Source organism: Oncorhynchus mykiss, chromosome 6 (genome assembly GCF_013265735.2).
Source record: "Oncorhynchus mykiss isolate Arlee chromosome 6, USDA_OmykA_1.1, whole genome shotgun sequence".
NCBI lineage: Eukaryota > Metazoa > Chordata > Actinopteri > Salmoniformes > Salmonidae > Oncorhynchus > Oncorhynchus mykiss.
The window spans coordinates 47,941,605-47,947,979 of record NC_048570.1 but is presented as its reverse complement, the minus strand read 5'-3'; the positions used below and the strand labels follow the sequence as shown (position 1 = coordinate 47,947,979).

Below are 6,375 nucleotides of genomic sequence, written 5' to 3'. Positions count from 1 at the left end.
GTATCTATATAGGTGAAAGCAATATAGTGGAGGCCCGCAGAGAGATGTGCTTTTACCTGTCCAGTGCAATCAAATCCCTAAAGGTGAAGGAAATTAGGGATCAAGTTCAGATTCAACTTTAGATTTCTCTTTGCGGTTTCCCAGAGTCTTCTCAGACACCCGGGTGCTGTTTCCGGGAAAGGGGATTTATCATTGAGCAGCTGGAGAAGGAGGCTCAGAGGACTCTAATGCCTTCTCTCAAGATTGGGACATGCTGTGCCCCAATCCTCCTCTCCTTCCTGAGGAGTCTAACTGATGAGCAAGTCCCATGTCTTTTTCCAACCTCACATACAACAACTCTGAATTTATTGTCATAGTGCACCTTCTAACCACAAATGGGATTTCAAACACTACACCTAATCCTAACATCACTGTAACCACACACCTAACTCTTCCTGTAAATCAAGAACAAAATATCTCATGGACTTGCTAATTGCTTAAATAAATACACGTTTATTTTCCCTGACATGGCTATCTAGTGACTCCACTAACTCAACACCAGTGTGCAGGTAAAATATGTTTCCTTCCTTTTCTTTTCTCTAGCCAATGGAGAGTGATTCAGCAGGGCATGAAAAATAATGTAAGTCTCTCCACATAAGGTTCTGGTCAAAAGTTGTGCGCTATATAGGGAATGGTGTCATGGAATTGCTTGATTGACAAAAACATTACTCTGTTTGTTGGCCATAGCTCACATTCGAGCAGCTCTCAATGCTGTGTCTGAAGATTGTTAAAGTCGTGACCCAGACAGCCCTCCGCATTCTCCTACCAGCGCTAGCTCGTATCATGGGGGTGAACCTGAGGAGTGGGGCAACCTCCCCAGAATCCCAGTGCTCTCTGACAGGGTCTGAGGATTCCTTAGGCGGTCTGGATGAGAGAGAGAAAAGGCTGCTGATCAGTGAGATGAACTACTGGACTAAGGAGAGGAGGAGGAATGGCAGTGCAGGATGCCGCCAAAAATCCACTCGCAGGACCTCATCACCATGCTGTTCGCCTAAGAGGTATGTTCACAGCAATATTTCAACATAATAATTGCAAGACCTGATCCATACTTATCATAAATTATTAACTTGGAATTCACACCTTGTAGTTTTAAGTTCTGGTCAGAAATGTTGCCACTGGGGGGGTGGGTCCAGGTGAAAGTCATTTTTAACTGGGTAAGCCATGAAGTCATCTATGAATAAATAGATCAGGTACATGCCTTTCAGAAATAATCATATTCTGATGTCGTACAAACATAAAAATCAGGCAAAAAATCGTGTCAGTTGGCTTTTAGGCTTCTAGAACTAAGGTGGTATGAGAAGTAATCCATCATTGCTCTAATTTGGTTTTCAGGCTCACTAATGACCCAGATTAGATACAGTTGGTTACATTTGCATGGCTTAAGTGGTGATTGTGTGTTTATCTTCAAGGTCCCAGACCTCATTGCAGAGCTTGCCTGCAACTAGAGAGGCTCCCCTCATGGAGGAGCCTCTGAAGGCTCTTTTTGGGGTAACGGAAGAGAGCCTTCTGATATCCCTGGTTGAGGGTCACTCCAACCCCACCTCCTCCAGCTCCTCCGAGTTGAGCTGTGCTATCGTGGGGGAGGTGGTACACCAGCTTAACTCTGGCCTCTCAGTGGCCATTCAGGCCAGCCCGGGGAGTTGCCCCCCTATGGACAGTCAGGACATAGCAGCAGGCAAGGAGGTCATTCGGGTAGCCTCGGTTCAGATCCTGGCCGAGCTACAGAGCCAAACATCTGAGCCAGAGTGGGTAGGGTTTATCGAGCCACTCATGGACCCTGTGACCGATGATGTGCTGGAGGCCATTGTCGGCACAATGGACAAAATGGCACAGGACTTCAACATCCTATTGGATCTGGCCAAGAAGATGACAATCTTGGGGTCTAAATTTCTGACCAATCTTCAATGTGACCTAGATGTTGAGTGTCCATCTGGGAAGGAAGGGACCACTCACTTTCTCAAAGAGACTGGATCCTCTACCAGTGTGGTGGCCAGAAAGATTCAGACCCTCTCTAGCCCCGACTTTCAGTCTAAAGCCCTGAAGGCGGTGAGCACCATCCTTACAAGGAAAGTCAGCAGCTCTTCTGGCATGGTTCCTTCCTCTAGGCCTTCTAGTGCTGCTCCTAGCCTTACTGAAGCCCCGCCGAATACCAGCTGCACAGCCCTGACATCTGTAACCTCCACTGCCACAGTGATTGTTAAGGCATTTGTGGGAGGCATGGAGACGATAGCATCATTTGAAGACACATGTGAAGCAGTTGATTGGCCAGTTCCTGTAAATGACCACAAAACATGGTCTTCACAGAAGAGAACCTTCTCTCTAGCCGGCACACTCTATGGCCGTATACGAGCAAAGCTGAGGGACCTTTTAACTCTAGCCGCTCGAGAAGAAGGTGTGGCTAAGGATGCTTCTCTTCGGGAGTCTTCAGACACCCTGGAAAAGGCAACTGTTTCAACTGTTGAGGTCCAGTTACCCAGCACCGAACACAGTAGAGTTCCCAGAGAGAGCCAACCAATACCAGCTCTCTGTCTCTCCAATCTGGATACCAGTACTCAAGAAGTTCTTAGCAGTGTTTTTTCCATCTACAAGTCAGAGTTATCAAAAGTGGAGAATAAATCCTTAGCCGTTGTCAGTTCATCTGATGAGTCCCTAGAGGCTTGTTGGTTTGTTGATGGTGTCCTATCAAAGCTTGATGACTATACTATTTCCCAGTCACCCTCACCCAATGAAGACTTGAGCGTGAGTACTCAATATTCTCAACTGAGCTCAGAAGAGAGTGTCAGAATCACAGAGTCCTCAACTAGTCTGATTCAGAGCATTAAGAAGCTCTCTAGCAATGACTTTCAGACTCAGGCAGAAGAGGCAGTGAGTAAAGTGCTGATGAGATCCAGTCATTCCTTTATCACACAGATCAGCCATACTGGTCTTCAGAAAAGTCTGCAGGCTGGCTTATCATCTAGCTCACCATCAGAGATCCATGTCCTTTCAGAATCCATGTCCTCCATGTCCTCTGAGAATACAGCCTCTGGATTAGTGGAAACCTTTGTCAAAGGAATGGCGACTATTTTCCAGAAAAATGAGTCCACTGACACTGTGCTACTGGAAAGAAGTGGGAGAGTTTCACAGTGCTCCCACGGGGGCTCCCAACTGGATGATACTAAATTGAGTGTTAAAATATCAGAGGAGAAGCTTTGGTCAACAGCTAAGAACATCTGCGTCAGTATGAAGAACACACTTAAGGATTTCTTCACAGGGCTGAAGCCATCCGGATCCGAAAGGACAGAAATGGCTTCTTCCAAAGAGACCCTTGGGGAAATCCTGGTTGCTATCCAGAGTGAAATCTCAAACTTCGGGCGAATGAAGGATTCCAGGGAGCTCCTTCAGATCAATGATATGGTAGGAACTATGCTGAAGGAGATTGAGAAAAGTGAGGATGACAGTGAACAAGTCTGCCAAGACATCCCTCGAACCTGTTCATCTTTATCCACTTCTTTAAATGGTCGTAGTTCCTTGTCCAGCTCTTCAAAGGGTCCTAGGTCAGAGTGTGAGTTAGAGATCAACCTCCCTGGCACTCCCATCCCTGACGAAGTGCCTTTTGATCTGACCTGCCCCATCGTCAGGAGCTCCTGCATCGACACCAGGGACTCTAAAATGCCAGAGATTTCTACAAGTGACCTAAAGACAAAGATGATGGCACACACAGATGAACCCCTGCATTGTAACAGTCCAATGACTGACAGCAGCCGACCACCGAGTGCTAAAGTCTCTTTTCGATCCTCCACTCCGTCTTTCACCAGCAAGGGAACCTCTTTGGTACCAAAGGGAGAGGGTATTGACATTGAAGAGAAGGAGGTGTGTATCCCCAGCAGCTCTGGCCATCTGAGGGAGCTCTTAATCATCCCGGACATCAGCAGTGCCACTACATTCCCACTGCAGTACTTGATGGACTCCAGCAAAGATGATGGCATCTGTTTTGTCACCATACTGGTGATAAGGTTGCTATCGGAGATCAGACCCTCAGCCCTAGATGGACCCTCCCAACAGGCAGCAGATCTGACAGAAACATCTCAGCAACTCATCAGACAAGTCCTGTCTGAGTTCTGTGCTGCATCTAGATTATCCAGGAAACACGCATATTCCCAGAACCTGAACATCCAAAGGGTGTTCAGAGGTGTACATAAAAACCTCATGGAGGAGTTTGGCTCTTATAACACCCTGCAAGCTGCTATGTCCTCCCAGGACCCTGCATTTGACAGAGTCCTGGTAAAGTCCTTGACCCAGCAGCTGGTACAGGGATGCAAGGAGGCGTCAAGACCAGCTTCTGCTGCAACAAACCCATCAGACCAGGCTGAGACGGAGAGGGGGGCTGAGCAGAAAGCAAGAAGGAGCTTCCTTTGCTTTTCAATGACCAAACTCAGGATCAACTTCAAGGTATAGCAGGGAGTTAGCATTTGTTTTTTGTTCCAGTTAGGTGCTGATGTTATTGATGTGGCTATGATAAGACAAATACATTAAATAAATGTTTTATTCATCACTAAATTGTTGCCTTGGATTCAGAAGTGTTCCATTTATTTATTCTCTGTACCATATTCTTTACCTTTCTTCTGTTAGCGTTCCAAGAGAGCAAACAAAAAGGACTGCCATTCAGTCCAGGAACAGACTGAGATTCCCTCTACTGATGGACATTGCATAGGTAAGGATGTTTAAGAGCTCTGCTATAGCTTGTAGTTTTGGTTTAGGTGTGTGTTAGAAACATAGGTATGCCTACCAAACTCATAGCACTTGTTATTTTTCAACGTTACTATTCTGCATCTCTCTCCCCCCCAGTTGGAGAGGTTTCTCCCTCCATATCTCAGTCTGTCAAAAAACAATCCTTGATTGTCAGGGTCTTTTCAGCAATGATGAAGCCATTTAGGCGCTTCACCAAGAAGAACCTGTAACCTGTTACGCTGCATGAAGAACTACTTATGTAACAGCAAGACTTTTGACAAGAGGAATTTCTGCATGTCTACCCTTTCAAAGTCTATTTGATCAAATAAATGCCATTGATTTTACAAGAATTTCAAGTGTTTTGGAAGATTGATAATACTAAAGCAGATTTTCTCAGAGAAATGCACTAGTTCCCCCTTGGTTACACATTTATTGTGCAGTTTTTGAGTTGGCAGGACTTGGGGCAGCAGGTAGCCTTGTGGTTAGAGCATTGGGCCAGTAACTGAAAGGTTGCTAGGTCAGATCCCTGAGCTAACCATGTAAAAATATGACGTTCTGCTCCTGAACAAGGTAGTTAACCCACTGTTCCTAAGCTGTCATTGTAAATAAGAATTTGTTCTAAACTGACTTGTCTAGTAAAATAAATAAAATAACCACAGCTTGACTCTAATACAATAGTTGCTGCATAGACTGTCAGATAAGCAGATGTTCTCTATTAATTTAGTTAGATTGGTAAGAGCTTATTAGCAGCAAGGGGAAAACACATAGAGGAGAATTAGCTATCTGCAGCTAGATCAACCCTCTGAGATGTTTTCTATATGTTGAAAATATAAGGTCCAACAGTTGACAGTGTATGTCAGAGCAAAAACCAAGCCATGAGGTCGAAGGAATTGTCCATAGAACTCAGAGACATGATTGTGTCAAGACACAGATCTGGTGAAGGGTACCAAAACGTTTCTGCAATATTGAAGGTCCCCAAGGACACAGTGGCCTCCATCATTCTTAAACGGAAGAAGTCTGGAACCACCAAGACTCTTCCTAGAGCTGGCCGCCAGGCCAAACTGAGCAATCGGGGGAGAAGGGCAGTGGAGTATCTTCAACAGCCATAGGCCCAGGGATTTCACATCACATTCCATGATGCAATGCAGAATACGGCTTCACACAGAACAATCACCAAACCCATAAGATAACACTTAGCACAGCCAACCATCATGTATCACATGAAGAGGCATGTGTGTTCTCCAGACGTGATACCTTGTCATGGACCTGCTGTTTCGATCTTCGCTCTCTCTCTCCCTCTCCCCCACCTCTCTCTCTCCCTCTCTCTCTCTACCACACCTGTTGTCTCGACCTCTGAATGTTCGGCTATGAAAAGCCAACTGACAATTACTCCGGAGGTGCTGACCTGTTGCACCCTCTGTAACCACATTATTTTGTTGACTCTGCTGGTCATCTATGAAGAATGTTTGAACTACAGTACTTGAAGAACGATCTGGCCTTACGATCTGGCCATGTACGCTTATAATCTCCACCGGCACAGCCAGAAGAGGACTAGCCACCCCTCAGAGCCTGGTTCCTCTCTAGGTTTCTTCCTAGGTTCCTGTTTTTCTAGAGAGTTTTTCCTAG

General features: G+C 45.7%; 1 protein-coding gene across 1 annotated transcript in view; it reads right to left on the bottom strand.

The window, feature by feature from the left end:
• Positions 1-6,375, bottom strand: part of LOC118964888 — a 510,365-nt gene that overhangs the window by 288,016 nt on the left and 215,974 nt on the right. The window lies entirely within an intron of this gene.